This window comes from Eumetopias jubatus, unplaced genomic scaffold (genome assembly GCF_037043125.1).
Source record: "Eumetopias jubatus isolate StellerSeaLion01/CBP00866 unplaced genomic scaffold, mEumJub1_p1.0 scaffold_10, whole genome shotgun sequence".
Taxonomy (NCBI): Eukaryota; Metazoa; Chordata; class Mammalia; order Carnivora; family Otariidae; genus Eumetopias; species Eumetopias jubatus.
In genome coordinates this window covers 114,523,339-114,548,355 of record NW_028274816.1, presented here as the reverse complement: position 1 = coordinate 114,548,355, position 25,017 = coordinate 114,523,339, and the positions used below count along the sequence as shown (strand labels likewise).

At 52.8% G+C, this 25,017-nt stretch overlaps 1 protein-coding gene across 4 annotated transcripts in view; it reads left to right on the top strand.

Moving 5' to 3' along the window:
- Positions 1-25,017, top strand: part of CUEDC1 (CUE domain containing 1) — an 81,002-nt gene that overhangs the window by 12,780 nt on the left and 43,205 nt on the right. For 2 of the 4 annotated variants that reach the window (XM_028093006.2, XM_028093002.2), the window contains exon 1: positions 23,055-23,353. The exons of the other annotated variants lie outside the window; for them this stretch is intronic. The gene's annotated coding sequence lies outside the window, so the exon portion shown is untranslated. Of the gene's footprint in view, positions 1-23,054; positions 23,354-25,017 lie in introns of those variants that run through there. 4 annotated transcript variants of the gene reach the window in all.

Below are 25,017 nucleotides of genomic sequence, written 5' to 3'. Positions count from 1 at the left end.
CACTCTGGAAATATTTGTGAAACCAACAGAGGCAGCATCCTGCAGACCACGGAACTGGGCTGAGGGAAACAGGTTGAGTAACTTGTGAGCTTCAGTCAGGAGAGGCTAGACCATGCTGTGGTAACCATGGAACGCTGACGACCCCCCCCCCCCCCGGTGGCTTGACACAATCGAGGCTTAGTTTGTGCTCATGGAAAGTCTGATGCAGTTAGGCAGTCCTACCCCATCTGTAGCCACACCGTCTGAAATAGGAGGCCTTCGGAGTTACCACAGGAGTGGAAGACAGAGACGGAGGCAGCCCCTGGCTTTAGCTGCCTTGCAAGGCACTGACACGCCTTACTTCCATTCACATTTCATTGGTCAGAACTAGTCCCATGGCTTCAACCTAACTGCTAGGGAGGTTGGGCAATATAGGGGAGCAAGGGGCTGCCTTCGTGCTTTTAAAGGCGAGCATTTTGTATTTCTTGTCCGTGGCTTTAGCCCATTGGAGTGCCTCTGGCCTAATCACTTGTCCTCAGTTACCGTTTTCTTTTTACACTGACGGGAAGGGAACACCTGTCACTTCCTTTAATCCCTTAAGAGAAGGAGGCATGAGATGGCACTGAAGGAGATTCACAGCAGCGATTTTAACCTCTCTCTCTTTTCTTTTTAAGATTTATTTATTTAAGTAATCTCTATGCCCGGGGCGCCTGGGTGGCTCAGTCATTAAGCGTCTGCCTTTGGCTCAGGTCCTGATCCCAGGGTCCTGGGATCGAGCCTCACGTCGGGCTCCCTGCTCTGCAGGGATGCCTGCTTCTCCCTCTCCGACTCCCCCTGCTTGTGTTCCCTCTCTCGCTATGTCTCTCTCTGTCAAATAAATAAATAAAATCTTGAAAAAAAAAATCTCTATGCCCCATGCGGGGGTCCAACTCAGGACCCAGAGATCCAGAGTCGCAGGCTCCACTGACTGAGCCAGCTAGGCTCCCTTTAACCTCTCCTTTATTACACGTTGGCCATGTGACTTTCACTGAGTCGCTTGACCTCTGTGAGTCTGTGAGCCTCTCTCCTCATTTGTAAAAGGAGGATAATAACCCAGCCCATCTCTTAGTTCCAACTCCACTGATGGCAAGTAACAGAAACCAGCTTGAGCTGTTTGAAGTCTCAGGGGAATGGAAGAATCAAGGGCAGGAAATACGACTGGCCTCCCAGGTGCCTACAACGGCAGGATGCCCCTGCTTCTGTGGATGTGTGCCAGATGTCGTGGCCTCAGCTTCCAACTAGACCGGCTCTGGTTCCAGGAACCATCAGGCTCAATGGTAGCTCAGAACCCTGATTCAAATTCCTGGTGAAAGAATCTGATTGGCCCATTTGTGTCAGCTGTCTCCCGTTGGTCCAATCAGCTGTAGCCAGGAGCACGTGGTCCGTAAGGTATCCCCAAGGCTCGGGGGCTTTCCTCTGTGCATGGGGATGGAGACAGTCCTCAGAAAGGGGCCCATGCTACCTGGTTCAAGGACTGTGGAGTAGTAATATCTGGAGGAAAGCTTCGAGAACTGTAAAGTGGCGCGTTAATGGGAGCTGGCATGTTGGTGTGCGAGTTCTCGTTAGGAATCTTGGAGATTGCACTGCCCTGAAGGGGGATGGGAGAGATTGTAATGCTGTGAGAGAGGAGCCTACTTTATGTTTAAAAAAGATTTTATTTATTTATTAGAGAGAGAGATTGAGAGAATGAGTTGGGGGGGGCAGAGGGAGAAGTAGACTCTGCAGGGAGCAGATGCAGGACTTGATCCCAGGACCCTGGGATCATGACCTGAGCCAAAGGCAGACCCTTAACCGACTGAGCTGCCCAGGTGCCTGGAGGAGCCTACTTAAAAAACAAACAAATAAAGGGCGCCTGGGTGGCTCAGTTGGTTGGGCGACTGCCTTCGGCTCAGGTCATGATCCTGGAGTCCTGGGATCGAGTCCTGCATCGGGCTCCCTGCTCAGCGGGGAGTCTGCTTCTCCCTCTGACCCTCCCCCCTTTCATGTGCTCTCTCTCTCTCTCATTCTCGCTCTCTCAAATAAATAAAATCTTAAAAAAATATATTATAAAAAACAAACAAATAAATAAATAAATACAGAAAAATAAAACTCTTCTAGAGGCAGAGGAGCTGTTTGTTAGAAGATCACACAGAGCCTGGACCAGAGGAAATGACAGGACTAGCTTGGGGCATTGCCCGGGGTCAAGCTAGGTTTACAGGCCATTAGACCATAACACTGTAAAAAGAGAGAGTACCTTGAGTGTGCTCTCAGCTGTGTAAATATGGATGCTTCTGTAGTTGAAACTGTGATGTGGAACCAGCTGGCTGTGTGACTGTGACCAAGTCACTTCACTTCTCTGGGCTTAGTTCTCTGAAGACTGCAGTGCAGTGTACGCATGTGTCCGTGTACCGTGGGGTTAAGGCCTGGAGTCTGGAATTAAGACAGCTGGGCACGAACCCTTGTTCTCGCTTTGCTAGCTATATGACCTGGGGAAATTTCTTCACCTCCTTGAGTCCGGGTTTCCTCACTTGTGAAATGGGGATATTTGTAGTACTTTCCTCATATGGTTATGGTGGGGATTACATGAAATGAGTGCTCGATACAATATCAGCTAGTATTATTAATAGAAGCCAAAGCGGGCCAACTGCAGGGACAGGGACCTATGGCATGGTGATTCTGCGTGCCCAGGCCCTTTGCTTAGAATGAACAGGAGAGCTATGTAGGCGTGTGGTGCGCCCCGTGCAGGAGGAAGCCCCGAGAAGCTAGGAAGCTGGAGGGAAGGTGGGGAGACTGCTGACAGAGGCAGGTCTAGCCCGAGGACGCTCAGGTCCTTCTATGAATTCAGTTCTGCCAGCACCGCCCAGGTGCGAGGTGAAGCTTCCAGCCCCTGGAGCGCGCACCCGCCCACCTCTCCTCCCGCGCCCCATCTGCTTCCAGCAATTCGTTGAATTCGTCGGGGTGGCTCCTTCCCTTCCGTCCTGGGCCCCGGGTGTGGGGGTGGGGGGCGCTGGGGAGGTTCTGGGTGCCCCAGCAGGCCCAGGTTTGGGATTACAGTGCTTCCCGTTGTGAAACTGCAGATCTGGGAGAGCTACCAACGAGATGAAAGCACCTGTCTGAGCACAGAGCAGTGTGAGGGCTGAATTATTTAGAGGCTGCGCCCCCCCCCCCGGCCGCTCCCGGGGGAAGGGGCGAGGCAGGAACGTGGGGCCGCCGCGGGCCGCTCGCAGGGCCCCGCCGCCAGGCCCGGGCTGCGCCTTTGTCCTGGGGGCCGCGCCGCGGTGGCCTCCCGCAGCCCGGCGGCCCCGGGGGCTCAAGCTGCGGCTCGGCTGCGGCCTCCGGGGCTGGCTTCGCCGCTCCCACTCGGCTCCCCGGCGCGGCGACCATGAGTGACGGAAAGCAGTCACCCCATTAGCGGCCGGCGGGCGGTGTCGCCCCGAGCGCGGGCGGGTCGGGGAGCCCCCGAGGGGGGGCGGCCGCTGGGCTGCTGGGGGATGGAGGCGAGCCCTAATCCTCTTTCGGTTCTTTCCGGATTATGTTTTGAGCCGAAGATTTGCGGAAAATCAGCGCCTCCAGCAGCTGCGGGGCCCAGGAGAGGGTGCCGGGGGCCGGGCCGGGTGTCCCCGCGCTGGGGCCTGCCGGGTCCTGCCAAGGTGGACGGTGGCCATGGCAACCCCTGCCCGGGGCTGCGGTAAACACGCGCTTTCAAAGGGGGCCTTGTTCCCTGCGGGAGCCCTTCAGTTCCAGCCCGCTGGGGCTTTTCAGTCCTGGGGAGGAAAGGGAGGGCAGTGGGGAGGGGCGGGCCTGTGAGTGAGGAAGTGTCACTCGGGTCCCCCGTCTCCCCCGCCCCAGGAATGTTTCCTGGAGGCCCCGGTTTCCAAAGCTCCTGCTTCTGGGGAATGAAAAGAAGCGTAAGCGTCAGGAATGCGTTCCGTCTCCAGGCCACAGGGTGTGTGTGTAATTGAGAGGAGGGAAGGAAGCTTGGGGAAAAAAAAAAAAAATCACTATCCCGCTGGCCACCTCAGAATGGAAGGCCTCGGTGCCCTAGACTGATTTCAGCAAGCTAGCCAGAGCCACAGGAAGCAGATCTTTAAGACTTGCTCATCCTTTTTGGCCATGAATATCAAATGACTATAATCTCCCAGAAAACATTAAATCATTCATTAAATGTGATGTAATCTCATTAGCAATTTGTATTCTTATGTATGAGCCGGTGAATCTTTGCGAGGAGGCTGATCTTGGGAGCTTGAATAGCCTTCACTGTCTTGGGGGGGGTGGGGTGGGGGTGGGAGCCTGGCCCCCTGGATTCCCCTCCCATCATTTTGTCTTTAAGCTAACCCAAGTATAAAAACCGGGAAGGATGGGCGCCTGGGTGGCTCAGTTGGTTAAGCGACTGCCTTTGGCTCAGGTCATGATCCTGGAGTCCCGGGATCGAGTCCCACATCAGGCTCCCTGCTCAGCAGGGGGGTCTGCTTCTCCCTCTGACCCTCTCCCCTCTCATCTCTCTGTCTCTCATTCTCTCTCTCTCAAATAAATAAATAAAATCTTAAAAAAAAAAAAAAAAACAACCGGGAAGGATGCTTGCTGCTCCCTAAGCACCTACATCATTTATGAGGTATCCTCTGTATGTTTGGTTACCAAATGAGTGAGTGGTGAATGCATTTCCATTTAGGGAAGGGTGGGGTTTATAACCAGATCTCTTCCCTTGGCACGGCATTCCTCTCTGACCTTGTCTGAAGAGGTGGCCATCAGGGCCAGCCTCAGGTTTGGGGAGGAGAAGAGGCAGAGGACGTAGATCTATGTCTGTTAACTGTTAATGATCGCCAGCGCTCTCTCTGTCTGTCAGCTCTCCTGATCCTCCTGGGGATCCTTGAGGGATGTGTGAGGAAAGATCCTAGTCTTTCAGGCTCAGAAAACAGCTTGATTCTGGGTCTGCTGACATTAGTGTCAAGTCACTATCTGAGGACCACAGATTCCAGTCTGGTAGACTGGAATGTCTGGTACTGCTACGGACCCCCAGCGTCGCACCTTCCATTCTGGTCCAGAGGGGTGGGCCTCCGCAAAGTTGAGTGTACAGAGGCGGGCGTCCTGGCTGCTCAGCCAAGCTTCCTCCCACCCAAGGGAGAGCACGAAGTGTTCTCATTCACAGGTTGGACACTGGGAGCAAAATCAGCTGGCTAGATTCTCATGGACCCTCTTCCTCTTGAAGTTTGAAAGGTTGTAAATTCTTCTTGTCATATGCCGTTGAGTTTGGGGGAGATGGTGCTTTTTGAAATGGCTTCTTCATCTGAAGTTGGAGTGGAGGTGGGGCTCAAGAACTTTTCAAACTTTTATGATTAGCACAGAATAGGAGGAACTGCATGGAGCTTTGTGGAGAGAGGAAAAAAAGTATAGCTCATGCTTCTGGAGAGATCCAGTCTAACGGATGCACCAACCAACACATTAGAAGAACATTAAGGGCTAGTAAAGTGACGGACATTCTTGTCTCCTCGTGGAATCTGAGACCAGAACCAGAGTGTGTGCAGGGTAGACTCAGGCATGGGTGAGTTTTATAAGCTCCCCAGGTGTTCCTCGTGTACCACCAGGGTTGCCGGCCATCCCTCCAGTGCAGTGTCCACTGGGATGATTTTGTCCCCCAGGAGACACTGGGTGTGCCAGAGACATTTTTGGTTGGCACAACTGGGGATGGGGGTGCCCCTGGCATTTGTGGCTCGAGGGATGCTGCTAAACATCTGCCAATGTACAGGATAGACCCCCTCAACGGAGAATGATCTGGTCCCAGATATCAGTAGTGCCCAAGGTTAAGGCGCCTTGCTCTTGTGCCTGCACCAGCTGTCTGGAGATTTGTGTTGAGCAGGATTCTGAGAGAAGGAAGGACAGGTGGCTGGGTGAAAAGGAGCCAGGTGGGAGCATCGTGTAGGGAAATGCACATGGCAAGGTTTGGAGGCAGGAGAATGTGATTCGGTTTTTGCAAAGGGAGAAAGATGCTTGTGGTTTCATGAGAGTCATCTGAGACGCAGAGGACGTTTTCAGCCTGATGACCCCGGAGGTGGGCTTGCATCTTGCGGAGGGACTTCTGGTTGGGACATCAGGCCCTCTGACTGCTGGCTGTGCGTGTCGGGAACTGTCAGGCCTCTCTCCACTCTGTGTGAGTGAAGGAGCCCTTCTCAGGTACCTTTGGCTTCAAATGCCCAGTCCCACTGTGGGGCTGGCTTTCCCTAAGCTCATGCATGTGGGAGGGCTGCTCGCTTTCCCTCCAGCGCTGGAACAGGCAGTGCCCTTTGCCTTCGTTAAGGCAATGGCTTCGTGCACGGGGCGCCTTCTTTCATGTGTTCCTGCTCCTTAGAGAAGGGGAGGGAAGGCCCCAGTCTGCTGAGTCTGCTGTAAGCCCACTTCCTGATGGTCCTGGCACATGGCAGTTGGTCCATGTGTTTGTTTATTTGTTTTAAAGATTTATTTATTTATTTGGGAGGGGCGGGGCAGCGGGAGAGAATCTTCAAGCGGACTCCCCGCTGAGCGCAGAGCCTGATGTGGGGCTCCATCTCAGGACACTGAGATCATGACTTGAGCTGAAACCAAAAGTCAGATGCTTAACGAACCGAGCCACCCAGGTGCCCCTGGTCTGTAATGTTTTTGAATAAATGAGTAAATCCTTGAATGAATGGAAGATCTGGGTCACCTTCTATGAATTGCCCCTTTGATAAGCACATAGTCTGTCCTTGTGCCGTAAATTGAATTAGGAGAGACTGACATTGGCCATCAGGAGGAAGGTCTCTATTGTAAGAATTTCCAGGGAGTGGGACACGTAACCTGAGGGTTACCTGAGGGAAGTGGAGACCATTCCCATTTGGAGGGGAGCGGCTCGTGGCCCTTTCTGGCTGCCAAAGTGGCCACGGAGGGGCCATTTTTGCCCTTCTGGGGTGACCCACATTACACTCCTTCCTCTGAGGCTTCCAGCTCTTAATTAGATTTCTGAGCTCTCACAGTAGACTTGAATATCCTTTGATAAGGAGTAAAAAGTGCGGTCCGAACATGTGAGTGTAGTAATTCTCCCGGGGCCCGCCTGCTGGACATCACTGGCCAGCCATCTGGCACGCACAGAGCAAGGCCGTAAGCAGAGTGCCCCCAGAACGCCTCCCCTCTTCAGGTATGCTCAGAGGGAGTAGTCCTCCGAATGTTTGCCCATGCTTCCCAGCTGCTTTGCTCTGCCTTCAGTCAAGCCCTTGGGACTTGTTTCTGTTTCTGCAGTGCAGGGGAAAGGGGCCCCTTGATGTCCCAGGCTCAGGCTGGAGGGGGAAAAGGTGTGTTGCAAGAGCTGCCTCTGAACTGAGCCCAGTCCCTCCAAGGCCTTCTGCCTTCCTCACGGCCAGGCCCCGGGTGGTGAGCCTCTTCCTGGGCCCTTTGCTGGACTCTGGCTGGCTTTGTCAGGCGAAGTCTCTGGCCCCAGCCTCATGCGCCCTGGTGCGTTTGTGTGGTTAGAACCCTGCTCCTCGAAGTCCAGACTCCAGACCAGGAGCCCTCAGGTCACCTGGTTCGAAATGGGGTCTCGCCACCTCCCCCACCCGGCAGACCACCTGAGTCAGTCTGCATTTTACCAAGATCCCAGGTTCATGTGCACAGTCAAGTCTGAGAAGCGCTGTGCTAGAAGACTTTGCATGCTGAGGGGACAATGGAGGGGATGGCTGGAGCTCGTTTGAGCATCACCTGTGTCCGTCTTTGCAGACTACCTTTAGAACAGGGCTTCTTCAGCTAGCCGAGGGGAAGGATGGGTTTTGTGTTTTTCATTCGTTCCGGGATGGGTATGTGGTCCCAATGAGTATGACCAGCCTGCACAAGTCTGATGGTGTCTGAATTGGTCTGTGTGCATTCCCTGTTCAAAGAGGCAAGCCCACCACATGCTGGGATGCTGGAGCAATGTCAGATTCTAGAAATGCCTTTTTTTTTTTTTTAAGGTTTATTAATTTATTTGAGAGAGAGAGAACGTGTGCGCATGCCAGGGTAGGGGGCAGAGAGAGAAGCCCAAGAGACCCCTGCTAAGCATGGAGCCCAACACCGCAGGATTCCATCTCACAACCCTGAGATCATGACCTGAGCTGAAATCAAGAATCAGATGCTTAACCGACTGAGCCACCCAGGCACCCCTAGAAATGTCTTTAAATCCTTACTTATTTTCTTTTCCTGTACGTATCTTGCCAGGGACCCATAACTAACAGTTTGTGGATGGTCTGTGGTGGTGGCTACATGGTCTAGAGCCCCATGTGTAGGGTCAGCTAGACCCGGGTTCGAACCCTGGCTCCTGTCACTTATTTGCTGTGTGTCCTTGGGCAGCTGTTTAGCCTCTCTGAGCCTCAATTTTGTCATCTGTAAATGAGAGATGATAAGGCCCCAACCTCGTAGGATGAGATGAGGACTCCCTGAGATAAGCATGGGTAAGGCCCGGAGCCCAGTGCACGGAAGGCACGCTTGATAACACTGGCTAATCGAATGGTACCACTGTCATTGTTTAATGTCTTGGAACATCTGACAATGAAAACAGTAGCCCTTGTAAATGCATGCCCTTGTTTTTGGATAGACAGTGGTCTTTAAAACTAGCAAATTTGTTCGGAACAGAATCTTTTCCCCCCTGCTAACTTCTGATAGTGTAGGGCTGCTGATCATGAATTTGCATCTGTGTGGATCCAAGCAAAATCCAGAATCAGAATTGAGACAGTGCTGGAGCTTGTTTTTAAGTGATGGAAAGAAGTAATAAACGCTGTAGGAAATCCCTGTCATCCCGCAGGGTCTTGCTGTTAACGCTTTCCCCGCCTCGGCCACAGTGTATCTCTGGGACACCCTCTCCCAGGCTGGCTGGGTAGAGTTTCAGTGCCAAGTTCCTTGATTCTGCATCCTCCCTTTCTGGAGAAATTTAGGCTGCCCTCTTGGCTGTTTCTTCAGAGCAAGGAGGTGAAGTGAAGTAGAGGATTCAAGTCAAAAGATCTGTGTTCTAGAGTTTAGTTAGCAAGGCCTCACCTCATTGGCCCACAGTTCTTAACCTCTTTTTGAGTCCCAGACCCTTTCAATAATCTAAAGAGAACTTGGACGCTCCCTTCCACCGTGAAAAGTGAACACGCACACAAACACCATAAATCGTGTGTTTGATTTTGAGGGGTGTTGCGGGAGGGAGCAGTCCGCGGACTTCAACAAACCCTCAAGAACCCTTGGCTGAGAATCTCGTACCAGGTTGTAAACTCCACAAGGCTTGTTTCTCGTGGACTAGAATATCTAAGTGACTTGAAGCGTGGGACGAGGGAGTAAATGCATGGGCTTTGGGGTCCAAGTTCTGGATGTTGAATCATTCTTCTCCTACTTTCTAGCTTGTTCACCTTGAGTGAGTTACTTACCTCCTCCAAGCTTCAGTTTCCCCATCTATAAAGTGGGGATAAGCACAGTACCTACCTCAGTAGGGTAGTTGTGAGATTAGACTAGGTAACATTTGTCACATGCTCCCGTCGCATTCTTGTGTAGCCTACGGAATGTCCCCTTGCCTTCTGGAGGAGTCCCACCTCGGTAGCAAGAACCCACACGGCTCCTGTTTCAGAGCATCCATATCAGGACTGAGAACGTGAGGCTTTCCTTTGAAAGAGTGGGGAGCAGACCCCTTGCTGTACTTCTGGGAAACTTGAAGGGCCGGTTAGCTGTGGAGCCAGGTTCCTGGAAGCCTGTTAGACCTAGCTGCCCCTGGTCAATAGTGGCCCTGTGCTGTTGGTGGGGATCCCTGCCTCAGGAGCGTCCCTGAAACGAGACGCCCAACCCCGAGGGGTGGGAGGAGTCGAAATGAAGAATGGAGCAGCAGAGTCGCTTTTTTCTCCCCTTAATTAACTCTGGCTCTTTTGCTCCCCAGGCTCTCTGCAGCCCCAGCAATTAGTGGGAGTGTTAACTGGGGTCAGGGCAGTGGCAGGGCTTCCGGGAGCTCCTGGGGACAGTGCCGAGGAGGAGGAGGAAGTGCCTCTCAGGCCCCCAGTGAGGGCTTCGCCTCCTGCTGCCCTGGCCTTCCTACCCCTTGCTGCCCCCTTTTAGCTGAGCTGCCCAGAAAGCCAGGGCCACCCCCCGCCCCCCTGCTCTGGCTCAGCTGTCGTGTGAGAATGGCAAGGAGTTAAAGGACTCCAAACATTGGCCCCCACCGGGCCCTTAATGACATTAGCGCACAAAGGGGCAGTGCGGGCAGGCTGCTCCGGGTGCAGCGCCTGGCCGGGCCCCGAACAATTGCCCTTCTGTTCTCACGGCCTGTTTTCCCCCAGCTGCGCCTCCTTTCATCTGGGCCTCTTTCCCAGGGACGGGGCACGTTCCCAGGAGGGCGGAATCTCAGTGCTAACCTTACTTCTTCCCTGGCTTCCTTGGTTTTGTTTCCTCCCTCGCCCTCCCTGAGCCATTCCTCCCCCTCTGGCTGGGGAGGCCCACCGCCCAGGCTGCGCACGCGCCTCGGCCCTCCAGGCTTAGAGCAGGTGGGGAAGTGAGCTGGGGAAAAACCCGTTAATGGGCTCCTTTCCGTTTGCTGCTGCTTTGCTTGTTGTTGTGGGAGGGGAGTAAATGCCCCCACTTTATAAGGACACCCCACTAATCATAACGACACCCCACTAATCATAAAGACAACTTCCATCTGTTTAGACTTTGATAGTTGTTAAGAAGTGCTGTCCCAGGGACGCCTGGGTGGCCCAGTCGGTTGAGCGGCTGCTTTCGGCTCAGGTCATGATCTCAGGGTCCTGGGATCGAGCCCCAGTTCGGGCTCCTTACCCCATGGGGAGCCTGCTTGTCCCTCTCCCTCTGCCTCTCCCCCCTGCTCATGCTCTCTCTCTTTCTCCCGCAAAAATAGATAAATAAAATCTTAAAAAAAAAAATAAAGGGAGCGCAGTCCCATACATTTCTCACTGACTGGGAACGGCTGTGTACAGTGGCCAGGTTGGGCACCACTGACACCTCATTTGGGGCAGTGAGGGGGCTAGAAAGCTGCAGGGCAGGGGTGAGACCCTGGGCTGACGCCCAGGCGCTCCTGCCTCCTTGGCTTCACGAGCCTGGCCCTTTTTCAGGCCTCCCGCCCCCCCCGTGTCTCAGCAGAAATGCCGGCCACGGGAGGACGTCCAGGAGGGGCACCGTTGGTGATGGGTGACCCCGAGCTCCTTGCCCTGAGCTGCAAGTGAGGGACCCCTGAGACCTTGCCTTTCTCATCTCTCCACTTGACTCTGCCCCTTCCCCAGCTTCCAGGGATGGGGCCGTCACTTTTTTTTTTTTTCCATTTTAGCGTTGAGCTGTTCCAGATGCTTAGGTCTTTCAAATCTCCAGAGAAGGAAATTCTCTAGCCCTCTCCACATTCCAGTGCCACCCGGCGGCCCTGGCACTCAGCACCAGCCTCCTGACCCTGTGATGTGAACTTCTCAGGAAGCAGGACCTGCAGAACCTGCTTTCTGGCCCAGGGCCGGCCTGCCCAGCACAGAGCCTCAATAGGCCCGTGGCCCCAGCCAGACGCCCTCTCTGCCCCACCCCCCAGCCCCCAGGCCAGCCACCAGGCAGTGGAGCTCAGGTGGTGGCGGGGTGACTGCAGGGCCGGGGGTGGGGGGTGGGGCGCCCGGGAGGATCTCTGCTTGCAGAACCACGCCTGGTTCAGGCAGCACAGCCCCTGTAATTAGTGTTCTTTAAGAGACAGCTGGTGCAGTTTTTTCCGCTTTAAACCCCCTTCCTTCACATTTGCACACGGCTTAGGGACCTGCCATTCTCACTCCCACCGACATTCCCACGAGGCTGCTGAGCCCCATATGGTGAAGCTTGTCTCTTTTATAACCTTGTGCTGGGGCGGGGAGCGGCGCGGGCAGGAATCCGTGTCTGCTGGGGGTCTCCGAGGGACCTAGGAGCTGTCGTCTGCCTCTCTGCCTGGGGCAGGGCACCTGACTGGGCTGCGTCTCACCACAAGCACTTTTGGGGCTAATGGGCTTTTTGTTCTGTTCCCTGGAGAATTTCAGCCCCTTGGGAAGGGTCCCCCACTGGCTTACATGTCCAGGTGTCACCGCGACAACCCTGTGGGCCTCTGGGGGCGGCTGGACGTGTTCCATCTCATTGCTGGGGGCTGCATGGGGTTTAGGCCCCCAGCCTCCCCACAGGGCTTCATCCCAACTCTCAGACACCCAGACTGTGGTCAGAATGTGCTCCCCTTCTTCCTGGGCAATTTATGTGCTCACTAAAGAAAAACTGGAAAATACTTCGTTTCTAACACAGGAATGATCATCCCGATCGTTTAAAAATTGCCACCGTGACATTTGGTTGTATTTCCTGCTCTTTTTTAAATGTGCATAGATTTTGTAAAAAAATCGTTGTAATCTTACCGATTACCAACTTTTGTAAGTAGCTTCTTCATGTAACTGCACAAGGAGGGTTTTTAATGAAATGGCATGATTTTAAAACCTTATTTCAAACGGCCGTATAATATTTCATCACATGGCCATAATGCCATTCACTTGCTCGTTCCCTGTTGTTGACCACCCCCTCCCCAACTTGTCTTTGTTTTAAGCCTCAGAACTTTATGGGACATGCAGGCAGGAGCCATTTGTTTGGGTTGTATTGGTGTAATATTAATCCAGAGCTGGGGCCTCTGCCAAGGCCTCTTGCCAAGGCGCTGGGAGGAGGGGCCTGGCTATGGGGTAGGTCTGGAGGGGACAGAGCTTCCTAGCACGGCCTCTTAAGTACTCGGCTTCCTGGTCCTTAAAGTGGGGCACTCGTTCCAGTGGCCTTTGGCTGCTTCAGGAAGCTTCTGCGGCTTATGCAGCAGGGCTAAGGCGAGGGGACACAAGTTCAGGTTGGCTCTCAGAGCCCGTCAGGGAATTGGTTGAGTCTCATTTCCAGCCTTGGGCCTGCCATGGTGGCCCCAGGTGCCAGGAACATGCTGTTGTGACCCAGCCTGGTCTCCTTCCTTGAACTGTTTTGGACCCTTGCCCTGTCCCACAAGCAGAGCCTCCCCTCCGAGCTTCCAGGGTATTCACACTGGAGTCATCAGGTGCTGTTTACCACCCCCCACCCCACCCCCCGAGGGACTGGGGACGGCAGTGGCCTGGGCTGCTGGACGCTGTCGAGGGCCAGTGCCTTGTTCAGCCTTGTTCTAAATGTCAGGGTAGACACCAGCCTTTTCTCCCAGTGTGTCTTAATGACACGTCTGATGGTGATCATGATTCATAACAGATATAATGATAACAAGCATGCTCCTTTGTGCTTGAGACCCAAAGCCAATTTCAGTTGTCTTGATTTATACCCTTTTCCCTTTCTTCCTGCCCCAGTGAAGGGGTAAATTGAGGCGTTGAGAGATTTGACAGTTTGGAATAGCAGTGTAAAGAGGCAGGGAGGACTGGCCAGGCTTAGGTTCCAATCCTGGCTCTGACCTCTGTATGTTCCGTTGTCGCTGACCCACTGAGCCCGTTTCCTCACCCACGCATCCAGTAAAGACAGTGAAGTGGGACTTGCGAAGTTGATACGAGGATCACATGAGAATGTTTCTGTAAAATTCCCTGTGATGTGCTAGGTACCCAGTCAGTGTTGTTTTGTGGATGTTATTCAGGGTCACAGAACGCACCAGCCTCAAAGCCAGAGGGACCTGCCCGCCCAGCCCCCTCCCTGCTCACGTTTTCCTGGAGTCTCTTCAACTGTGCGCTTACCTCGCCAGCTCTAGGCAGGAAGCTTTCCTGTTTGGCTAATCGGAGAAGTATGGCGGACCAGAGTTGACATTGTTTTCAGCTCCTGGCTGGGACATCCTGCCAAGTCAGGCCCTGTTCTCCTCTTCCTTGCTCATCCAAGTGAAAGTAACGAGGGCCCTTTCCTTTTGGCTTTTTCCTTGGCCAGTCTGGAGAAGGCAACTCCACATGAATGCAGGGTGTGGCGTCTTGATTAATTTGCAAGTATGTCTTTGTGGCCACACTTGTCTGCAGGCTCTTGTTAGAACCTAAAAAAGCCAACAGGAAACCAAAGCGAGAGTCATCTGGGGACAGGCTTTGGTGCTAGGTCCGTGGTAAGGTCACAGAGTTGACTGCTTCCAGGAGGCAGTGAACTCTAGCCTGGTTAGACAGAGCTAGCACTTGAGACTGTCCAGAGAAGAATCTTACAGATTTTCCAGCCATCGTCCCAAGACCTTGAGTTTTGGATGCCATACCTCCAGAGGCCATGGGTCGGCATCACCTGGGTGGGAGCTAGTTGGAAATGCAGAATCTCTGGCCTCGGATCAAACCTGTTGAGTCAGGAGTTGGATTTTAGCAAGATCCCGAGGAGGTTTATGTGCATGTTAAATGTTGGGAGGCACTGATTTGGATCAGTTCTCAGCCAGGTGTAATTAGAATCAGGTGTAAAAAATGTACCGTTTTCCTAGGTCCCACACCAGACCATGAATCAGAATCACTGTGGGTAAGATCTGGGCACTGGGATTAAAAAAGAAAAACATTCTAGATGATTCTAATGTGCAGCTGGAGTGGGGAATTAATTTGGATCCCTGTCTTCGAGATATATGTCCCAAAAGATGATCACGATGGTAATAGTTGCTGCTTACTGAGCTTCTACTCTGCATCAAGGTCATCACCCTTATCTAGAATCCTGCGTGAAGGTCCTTACCTTTGTCTGGAATCTTCATTTAAACCTGAAGGTGGTAGCCCTGTTACTGTCTCGTATTTGAAAAAAACTGAGGCTCACAGAGGTGAAGCAAGGCACCTAAGGCCACAGAGAAGTGGGGCTGGGACTGCCTGCCCAGATGCTTCTTTAGCCATCGCTGCAACTGAAGCTCATAATGGTTTAGATGGGTCTCGTTCTCCTTGTAAAATCTGGGAGGGGATTTTTTTCTGGCTCAGTTTCAAGGATACTTTCAGACCGTGTGGTTTCAGGACCGTTTAGTTTGAGGAAAATCACAGCGGCGTTTAGTCCTGAGATCCATGTGTTCCCTAGAAGGAAGGGACAGAGGGGCAAGGTGAGCAACAGACAAGTTGCAAACGAATGATAAACTTTAAGGAATTTTCAAAGGTCGGAGAGCCCCAGCCCAGCTCTGTCTGTTTGAAGCTAGTCTGTAGGTTGGAAAAAGTCACTTTATCCCTCTGTACCCAAACCCCATGCTCCCCCAGATGAGTGAGGACAGAACTCGTGCTGCTTTCTCCAGTTCTGCAAAATCTAAGATAACAGTGGGGAAACTGAGGCATTGGCCAGCAGCAAGCCAAACCGCAGACCCCGAAGCCGTTTGCTCGGGGAGTAGCCCGGAGGCCACGGCGCCGGGGGCTGGTTGCTGTGGGGAATCAGAGGGAGCACAGCAGACTGGGAGCACACAGAACCCTGAAGCAGAACCTCTCCAGGACTTTCGAGCCTGCGAAGAAAGCAGGTGAGAAGTGCAAAGAAAACGGGCCAGACATTGAGAAATAGCCCTTTCTTTTGTGTTTTGAACCATGTCCAAACCCAACTTCTAAGTTCGAATAAGGATTTGAAAATCAGCCTGAGGCTCCCACGGAATCTAAATCCAGGTTACTGTGTGCATCTTCCTTATAAAGTCATGGAAGAGCTGCATTCAGGGAATGGGTTGAGTGCGGGTGGATGTTTCACTGCCTTTTTTTTTTTCATCGCTTTTCTTCTCAAGAAAACTCCCCGCCCTGACGTTCTGTGGCACCTTGCAGTCCTCAGGGGCCTTTAGGCACGTCATGGCATTGCTGCACCCTGCACCAGCGCTATGGGGTGAGGCGATGGGGGTGGGGCGACCCACATTATATCCCAGAGGTTACCTGGGCCCACAGATGCTCAGTGGGAGCCTTGAGGTCCCCCAGCAAACTGGGACCGAGCCAGGCCTCGAATCCGGGTCTTCGGACTCCAAGCACAGCACTCTCTGTGGCCCACCAATGCTTTTCTGCTGACTCCCCTCCCTGGGCCTTCCAGAGTGCGGGGCTGGAAGCTGTCAATAGCCTTGGGTATTGTAGCTCGTAAAATACAGTCAATTTCAGTCATCTGTGCTTGTGTTTACTTTTATTTATTTATTTATCTTTAAAGTAGGCTCCATGCCCAGCATGGAGCCCAATGCGGGGGCTTGATCTCACCACCGTGAGATCGAGGCCTGAGCTGAGATCGAGTCGGATGCTTAACCAACTGAGTCACCCTGGTGCCCCTTGCTTGTGTTTTATGTTATTTTTTTCAAGATTTATTTATTTTGGGAGACAGAGAGAGGATGCACCAGCAGGAGGGGTAGAGGGAGAGGGGGAGAGAATCTCAAGCAGACTCCGTGCTGAGAGCAGAGCCCAGCGTGGGGCGCGATCTCAGGACCATGAGATCACCACCTGAGCCCAAACCAAGAGTCCGACACTTAACCGACTGCACCCCCCAGGCACCCCCCGGTGCTTGTGTTTTAAAACATGCTTTCCTTTTAAACCAATACACAACTGCATTGTTTTTAATTTTTATTTTTTTAAAGATTTTTATTTATTTGACAGAGAGAAAGAGATAGCTAGAGAGGGAACACAAGCAGGGGGAGTGGGAGAGGGAGAAGAAGGCTTCCCGCGGAGCAGGGAGCCCGATGCAGGACTCGATCCCAGGAGCCCGGGATTATGACCTGAGCCGAAGGCAGTCGCTTAACCAACCGAGCCACCCAGGCGCCCTATAGGCCACACTTTGAGTGGGGAGGGTTTAGAGCATCATCTCTGGACTCAAACACACCTGCTGGGCCTTTAATTGCCAGCTGACTGAGCTGGGCAAGTGTGTAAGCTTTCTGTGCTTGTAAATCGGGGATAAGAAGCACACCTTATCCGTAGGATTGTTGTGAAAACAAAATGATCTGGGGCCTGTGAAGCCCGGCACATAGTGAGCGTTCAATAAATATAAGTCATTAGTACGATCTAGAGACGAATACCATAAAGCTGTCCAAGCTGAACAGGAAACGCTGACTGCTTGGCTACTATTTGGGGCTACATAGGCTGACGTACTTCTCCATTATCCGTTCGGCGCCATCGTCATCAGGTTATTTATATGCTTTATTTCCTTTCTCTTATGAGGAAACAGGCTCAGGGTGTTTGGGTGACTTAACCAGATCCACGCAGCTGAGAAGTAGCAGAAACAAACTTAGACCCAGGTGCTAGGTCTGTATACACCACAGCTGACTTCGCTTGTTGGTGGCTTGGAAGCTAGAGCCCCTGAGCGCGCGGTTCCAGGGAAGTAAAGCGACAGGCTTCAGACTTGTTTTGCTCTCCTATCTGTCAAAAGATTTTTTGAAAAACTGTATCCTCTTACACATTTTAAAATTCACATATACAAACTTTTATCAGAACTTTGGGGTGTCTGGGTGGCAGTCAGTTGAGTGCCCAACTCTTGGTTTCTGCTCCGGTGGTGATCTCGGGGTCATGGGATCGAGGCCCGCGTCGGGCTCTGGGCTCAGCGCAGAGTCTGCTGGAGAGTCTCCCTCTGCCCCTCCCCCTGCTTGTGTTCACTCTCTCGTCTCTCTGTAGGATAAATAAATAAATCTTTAAAAAGGGAAAAAAGAAAACCCGGTTATCATAACTTTAAGTAGAATGTATTTCCAGGCTGATGGTATGTCATATACTCGCTTCAAATATATTTTTGTCAAAGCCTTAAACCAGCAAACTCGGCCCATGCAGTTAGGGAAGATGTCTGTCATGATTCTTTTTTTTTTTTTTTAAGATTTTATTTATTTATTTGACACACAGAGAGAGCGAGAGAGAGCGAGAGAGAGAGAGGGAGAGAGCACAAGCAGGGGGAGCGGCAGGCAGAGGGAGAAGCAGGCTTCCTGCATGAGCAGGGAGCCCAATGTGGGGCTTGATCCCAGGACCCTGGGATCATGGCCTGAGCTGAAGGCAGCGGTTTAACCAACTGAGCCACCCAGGCGCCCCTCTGTCATGATTCTTAATTGGCAAAGCTAGACCTTGTGGTTCGAGCCATCAGCCAAATCATACTTTGTGTCAGAAAAAGTCAGACTCCGTTTTGCGATTTGAATAAATGTGTTAAACAGGTGTCCCTGTGTCAGCTTCCTTGCTCCCTGATTGTAACCCAAAAACAAACAGACGGGTAAGTAAGATAGATAAGGCCTTAGTAAAATAAGGCCAGCCCCCTTCTCTCTCTCTCTCTTTTTAAAAGATTTTATTTGGGGCTACTGGGTGGCTCCGTCCTTAAGCCTCTGCCTTCTGCTCAGGTCATGATCCCAGGGTTCCTGCTCCGCGGGAGGCCTGCTTCTCCCTCTCCCACTCCCCCTGCTTGTGTTCCTTCTCTCACTGTGTCTCTGTCAGATAAATAAATTTAAAAACCTTAAAAAAATAAAAATAAAAGATTTTATTTATTTATTAGAGAGAGAGAGAGAGAGCACAAGCAGGGGGAGTGGCAGACGGAGAGGGAGAAGCGGACTCCCAGCTGAGCAGGGAGCCCGATGCGGGGCTCGATCCCAGGACCCTGGAATCATGACCTGAGACGGAGGCAGACGTTTAATGACTGAGCCACCCAGGCGCCCCATGGCCAGCCCCCTTCTCCATGCCCATCCTCCCAGGCCTTCCCCGGGAATGCTGCAGTCTCCAGTTGTCCCTTTGTCTGGTGGCTTTCACACCCCAGGGGAGAGCACCAGGGTACAGTTAGGATGGCTAGAGGTGGGCCTCTCTTTGGGGAAATGGTGAGGAGGGGCCATTATGTAAAGAGAACTGTAGAGCCAGGCGGCTGCCAGTCCGGCAGTTTAGGAAAGGACCCCCCGTGGAAGTGAAGGTTTGGGAAATTGACCCTCCGAAAGCCAGCTGGGTCCCAGCAGCCCCTGGAAGTGCCTGCATCTCCCACACGTGTGTGGGCAGGAAGAACACTGAACCACGTGCCCACTGGGTATGCCACCCAGATTGTGCTCTGTGAACATCACGTCGCTCACTCCAGAACTGTGGGCCTTTGGGGATCTTTTGCTGGAGCTGGGACTGGGTCTTTCTCCTGTGGGCTCCCCGGTGACACCTTGGACGCACGTCCCATGTTTCTTCCCGGTGAGGTGGCAGGAGCTCACACTGTCCGGATGCCTCCCTGTTACAGGTAAATGGAGGCCCAGAACAGGAGGCCACAGGTCGGTCCACGTGCCCCACCAAGAAAGCCGCTGGCCTTCCCAGGGGAGGCATCACAAGGCAAAAAAGCCTTGAGGGAGTCAGAAGAGCTGGTCTTCAGATGTCCATCCCCTGCCTCAGTGCAAGTCGCTTGGACTCTCTTGTGCTCAGCTTGTCTGTTAAATGGGCTGATGTGGCGAGCACTTAGCCTGTAGCGTTCACAGGCTTTGAAGTTGGGCAGACCTGGCTTTGCCGTTTACTAGTTGCATGACCTTGGGCCAGTTACTTGCCTCTCTGTGCCTGTCTCCCCATCAGTAAGCGGGGATGAAGATAGTGTCTCCCTCTTGGGCTGGTTGAGAGGGTCAACGAAACAATGACTATATAGTGTCTGGCCCACACAGCATGCTCAGTAAATGTTATTGTTGTTGTTATGCTTGTTTTTTATTCTCCGTAGGAATTATAGTCCGGGAAAAGCTGAGTGGAGTGAAGTCCTGGTTGAGACTCTCCAAGGGCAGGGCCGGGCTGGTGTGTGGCATTGTCTCCTTCCCAGGATGGCAATGCGTTTGGAGGGGAGGCAATACATGTCACCAGATGAGTGACGAGAGCAAGGGCCGAGGCTCTTATTACTGCCCTAAGCCCCGGCCATCCACCGAGCCTACTGTTGGCATGTTCCTCTGGCCTTCACCCGGGAGCCAGAAGCCTCTGGCCTTCTTGTCCTGGGGGAATGAGGACTGACCACTTAGGCTCCCCGCATCTCCCTTTAGCTAAGAGCTTCGAGAGTGCCCTGCTTTTGGGGTCCACCCTGCCGGGCCCTGTCAGAGACCTGTTGTTGCCCAGCCTCTCCTCCCGCTGTGGGCTCCTGTGCTCTTCCGTGGTGGACAGGCCACAGATGCCCAACTAACTCACCTTTCTGTCTTAAAGCTGCCCCGTCTCAATTTCCTGTGGGCCTCCTCAGCAGATGTTTTATTTTTTTAAGATTTTATTTATTTCTTTGAGAGAGAGAGAGAGAGAGAGAGAGAGCGAGCACAAGCAGGGGGGAGGGGCAGAAAGAGGGAGAAGAGGCTTCCTGCTGAGCAAGGAGCCTGATGCGGGGCTCGATCCCAGGACCCCGGAATCATGACCTGAGCCAAGGGCAGATGCTTTACCTACTGAGCCACCCAAGTGCACCCCCGCCCCAGCAGATATTTTATGAAGAGTCTTGTCCCCACCCCTCCATCCCTTCCCCTTGGGAATTTTGTCATCTTTTCTTACAAACTTTCAGCTGGAAGCTACTCACTTGTCCTTGTCGTCAGCCTCAGAGAAGTAAATAATAAAACAGATGCTCCAATCCACCATGGGATTTTGCTGTTTCAAGGAATTCCTTTGTCAAGCAGAGAATCCTTTTGTAAAGTGAATAATTGCTCACTTTGGATTTCTGTCCAGGAGTTTTTTTGTTGTTCAGGAGCTTTCTCAGGAGTGGGGCCAGGCTAGTTTGTAGGCCCCGGGGATAGGGAGGCTCCTCGCCTCCTGCTCTACCAACTGAAAGGGCTCGGGCTCTGGCTTCTAGATCTTCTGATTACCTTTAATCCTTCCGCCGTCTTCCTGTCAGGGCTCTGGCCCGCCAACATCGATCACGCCGGCCCGGAAGGTGGTGACGGGTTTGTGTTCCTCGTTCTGTTTTGTTCCTTTGCTTCGCCAGTCATGTCTCCATGGAAACAGGTGCAGCCTTTGTGTTGCCTTTGCTTTGGGCAAATCAATGCCTAGTGGGGGATTTTTCTTTGCTGTCTACCCCCCCTCCCCAGTTTGGCATCAAAGAGAGAGGTGGGGGCAGCGCAGGAATCGACAGGAGGTCTTTGGTGGCCTGGGGCGCCTGGGGTGGGGGAGCCGACTGTGAGTCGTCCAGCCTCGGACTCCGAGGCATGGTGCCTGGCCTGGCCTCCCCTTCGGGGTTGTGACACGTGCATCACGAGGCCATCAGATGGAGGGGAGCGCGCAGCAGTTTGTAGACACTCAGCCCTCCTGGGCCCCCTGCATTCTCGCAGACAGCTGCTCGCCCCTGGGGGCGGGAGGCTGGGTCAGAAAAGCTGACATCTGCGCTCATCCTTTGGCAGGACCTTGAGGGTGAGGATTCTGACTTTTCTGGGCCCTGGTTTCTCCCGAGGGCCTGAGAGGTTTTAAACCTCTTTGGTAATGTGACTCCTTTGACCTTCAGGAAACCCCACGTTTGGGTAAACTCTGCTAAGTTATTGTCACAAACTTGTTCAATGGTCACTAGTACACCCTGCGTTTGATTCCAACCAGTGGGTTACCTGGTTTGAGATGACTCTTCAGATTCAGGAACCTCTCTTGAGACTGAGCATCTTGCTCCTATTCCAGGCGCCCCTTCCTCTGGCCCAGGCTATCCTGCGTCCCTGGCCGATCACAGTCTGCTCGGGGAGCCTTCTGTTCCAGGCCAAAGCACAGGTGTTGGGCTGAGCAGCCTGGGGCAACAGCAGATCTGCTCTGTGGCTTGTGGTGCTCCCAGAAAGAAGTTCATTGGTGAGTGGGCAAGGGCAGCCCCCGAGGGACGGGGCTTCCGGGGGCGAAGCGGTGTGTTTGGAAAATATAGTCACCTCGGGCACCGCAGCTTTGACGAATTCCGTTATCCTACCGGCGACCCAGTAGGTTTCTAACAATACTGCACTCATGTGAACTTTAATGCAGTCACTTTAACCTCATTGATTAAATCAGCAAACTGTAAACTTCATTTTAATATCTGAACTCTCTCCCCATCTGCCTGTTAAGTGCAGCAAAGGATGTATTTAACCTCAGATTTGCATTGTCCGAGAGCCTGCCTCGACACTGGACCTGGAGTGAAATTGCCCGAGGAGACCGCTGAGTGTGTTAGGTGATGCAGTCGTGGGGGCAAAGGTCAAGTTGTCCAGTCTCCTGCCTGCAGAATGGGTACATGATGGAGCTGCAACTTCTGGGTTTCTATCCTGGGAAGTGAACTCTCTCACGCCTCTTTATAGTCCACGAGGTTTCTTCTGGAATCTAACTTAAGTCCCATTTCCTTTTGTCCTGACTTAAGAAAGATAGAGAACAGAGAGCAAGTATCTTTAATGCTTTACTCAAAGACCCTTCAATCTCTGCTCGGCCTTGGCCAAACACACCCCATTTCTGAGGGTTGTGTTCTCACTCTCTCTCCTTCCGGCAGAACACTGCCTGAGTTTTCTGTTGGTAAGACAAGGGGAATGGTAGCCGTCTCACTGGGTTGGTGTGAAAGTCAAATGAAGGCTCTGGGGATACACCTCACCACGTACCTGACATGGCTCATCTTTAGTCACCCCAGTTGACCCTGAATACATTTTATTCCCCGCCTCCCGTGACACCTCTCACCGTTCCTGAGTGGTGACGCTTTCTTCGCAGCATCTCTCCAGTAAAGCCCCTGGGCTTGTAGAACATCCTCCCCATTGTTCCCGGGCCCAGACAGGCCAGGTGGGGCAGGTGCAGGCCACCCCTCTGCTGTTCCGAGCCAGTGGGCCAGGAGACGTGGGCGTGGGGGGAGAAAAGCCTTTCCATGCCAAGGCCCTGAGTGGTACTGTCCCTGTCACTGTCTCTCAACGGAGGTCTGCCCCCAGTGGGGACCGCTGACTCCTGGGCTCTCCCCGATGGTTGCAGCAGTGTCCCTGGTACCTGACTGCAAGGGGCTACCAGCAGGGACAAATGGCTCCTGTGGACAGCAACCTGGATTCGGGCTTTGTCCAAAAGCACGTGATGCTTCGAGCCGCTGGGACCCCTAAACCACTGGGAGCAAGGGCTTCAGAGGGAGCTAGTTTTTTTCTAGCTGTTCATCTTTTTTCCTTTGCATGGACTACATCAATCGTAGCCGACTAGTGGAGAACAAGGACCCTGGAGCCATTCTGCCTGGGTGCTTGTCCATCTCTGCCTCCCTGGGTCTCGGGCTTCTCCGTGTCACAAAGGAAGTGCCAAAAAAAAAAAAATTGCTGTAATTTCTCTAGAGTTTTGAAAAATCTGCCTAGTGCAACTGTTTGATGTAAAATTTCCTTCCTTCCCTTTCTCCTGGTCGGCATAAAAATCTGTATTGCTCGCCCACTTTATGCTGGGCACTGACCTGGGTGTTGGGGTCGAAGAACTGAATGAGACCAAAACAATCCACTGTCTGCCGGGGCCACCAGCTGCACACCGGTCATTGTGATAGGTAATCAGTGCTGCCACGTTGATGGTGCGGCAAGAATCTAAAAGGCCAAGGCTGTGTGGAGGTGTGCCAAAGAGTACCTCTGGGAAGGCTTCTTGGAGGAGGAGGACCGTGATCTGAATCCTGAAATAAAGAGTCACAGCTGGTAAGCGTGAGGCTGTTGGGGCCAAGGTGTGGAGAGCACAGGGAAATGTGCCAGGATCTGTGGTGGTCAGAGGAAAGCCCGGCCCAGGAGTCGGACGTGCATTGGCTAAAGCAGCGGGTCCCTGGAGAGGACTGGCTGGCCTGAACTGGGAGGGTGGTATCCCTTCTCCAGAATCAGATCTGGGCACCTTTAATGTTGACATTCCTTCTCTCCAGCTGGTCTCTAGGTTCCCTTGGGGTTTTCCCTACGGCCACTGTCCCTCCCTCCTCCCCTCTTAGATAATGATTTGCTTCTCACCTCTGAGGTGGTATCTCAAGTCTGGAAGTCCCCGGAATACCCTGAGCCTCTCTGACTTGCTGTGGGGGGCAGGGAATGGAAATGACGTGTTCCTGGCGGGGGGGGGGGGGGGACTCTGATTCAGTAGGGGGCCCTAGACCTTTGTCTTTCAGAAGCTCCCCAGAGACCCTGCTGCACCCTCCAGCCCAGAATCCCTGCTCCAGGGGGCCCGAACGCATGCAGTCTCTCCCCACTGAGGCACTGAAGGATGTTCCCTGCCTGGTTTCCTTGCCGTTTCTTTCTTTTACTTTTACAGATGGCATTATTGTTGCTTGTTTGTTTGTTCGTTTTGTTTTTAAGTAGGTTCCATGCTGGGCATGGAGGCTAATGCAGGGTCTGAACTCACGACCATGAGATCAAGACCTGAGTCTTGATCAAGAGTCGGACGCTTGGGGCGCCTGGGTGCCTCAGTCATTTAAGGGTCTACCTTCGACTCAGGTCACGATCCTGGGGTTCTGGGGTCATAGGGCTCCCTGCTCAGCGGGGAGCCTGTTTCTCCCTCTCCCCCCTGCCTGCCGTTCCCCCTGCTTGTGCTCTCTCTCTGTCAAATAAATACATAAAATCTTAAAAAAAAAGTCGGACGCTTAACCGACTGAGCCACCCAGCGCCCCTGTTGCTTGTTTTTAAATCTCTCCTTTTATTCTTCCAATGGGGACCTCTATCATCTTGTTTTGGGCTTTACTACCTTCTTAAAAGATAATGTTAGATAGTGAAATGGGGGCACGAAGAATTAAAAGTTGCCCAAGGTCACAGAGAAGCCAACACCCCCAATGGAGAATCTGCAGTGTCTTCAGCCTGCCCAGAATGTCTTGCTGGGGCAGAAGGCCCAAGTGTCCAGAGCCCCAGATGTTTGCAGAAATGGGACAAGGGTCTGCTCTTTAGATATCTGTTGCCTTTTTATTAGGAGGTCGTATCTTCTTGCCTCCCTCCAGTAGGTTCTAGGCCTGCACCATTACAACTGACATAGGCAGACAGGTCCAAGGACCCAGAGGGGGCCCCACAGGCCCAGCCAAGAGGGTCCTTGGCTTTGTGCAGAATAGAAATCAAATGTAAGCCAGGAGGAAATGAGAGCAGAGTTTACTGAAGAGCATAATGATAGAGTATAGCAGACAGAGTGTCTGAAAGACTCAGAAAGGTGAGGAGACTTTGTCTCATTGTTGCTGGAGTTAGGGGTTTATACAGGAAAAGGGCCCAGGGTGTTCCTCCAGGAATCCAGGGTAGGGATCAATCACAGGAAGTGTCAACTGAACAAGAGGTGTTCTTCCATAAATCACCGAAAGTAGGGGTGTCGATGCCAGTGTGGGCCAAGGTTTGTTCAAAGCTAATGT